The sequence below is a fragment of the Nicotiana attenuata genome, chromosome 8, assembly GCF_001879085.1.
Source record: "Nicotiana attenuata strain UT chromosome 8, NIATTr2, whole genome shotgun sequence".
Lineage (NCBI taxonomy): Eukaryota > Viridiplantae > Streptophyta > Magnoliopsida > Solanales > Solanaceae > Nicotiana > Nicotiana attenuata.
In genome coordinates, this window is record NC_031996.1 from 22,237,537 (window position 1) to 22,238,440 (window position 904).

Here is a 904-nt window from a genome sequence, read left to right on the forward strand (position 1 = left end):
ATCATCGAATTACCACGGATTCAAGCCTAAGTTAACTAAAACTTCCGAAACTTGCATTTGATCTAAAACCCAACCTAAACACCTCCGAATGATCTGAAACTTTGCACGCATATCCAAAATCACCTAACGGAGCTACTGCAACTCTCGGAATTCCATTCTGACCCTCGGATCAAAATCTCACCTACCATCCGGAATTCGCCAAAATCCAACCTTAGCCAATTCAAGCCTAATTCTACACCGGACCTCCAAATTCAATTCCGATTGCGCTCCTAAGTCACAAATCATCCCCCGAAACTAGTCGAATCATCGGAAATCCATTCCGAGCCTTCTAACTCATAAGTCAATATTCGGTTGACTTTTCCAAACTAACCTTCTCATAAAGAGACTTATTATCTCATTTCTAACCGAACTCTATCCGAATTACTTCAAATTCTCCAAACACATATAATGAAACATATAGAAGCATAAAACGGGGAAAACGGGGCGGTAACTCCCGTAACGACGGGTCGGGTCGTTACATCCTCCCCAACTTAAACAATCGCTCGTCCTCGAGCGGGTCAAGAAACATACCTGGAGTCTCAAACAAGTGAGGATATCTGCTCCGCATCTCCTGCTCGGTCTCCCAAGTGGCTTCCTCCACGGGCCGACCTCTCCACTGTACCTTCACCGAAGCTATGTCCTTAGATCTCAACTTTCGAACCTGACGACTCAAAATAGCCACCGGCTCCACATCGTAGGTCAAGTCCTCATCCAACTGGATCGTGCTGAAGTCTAATACATGAGACGGTTCCCCAACATACTTCCGGAGCATAGAAACATGGAACACCGGATGAACTCCCGACAAGCTAGGTGGCAAAGCAAGCATATAGGCCACCTCCCCAATCCTCCTAAGTATCTCAAAAGG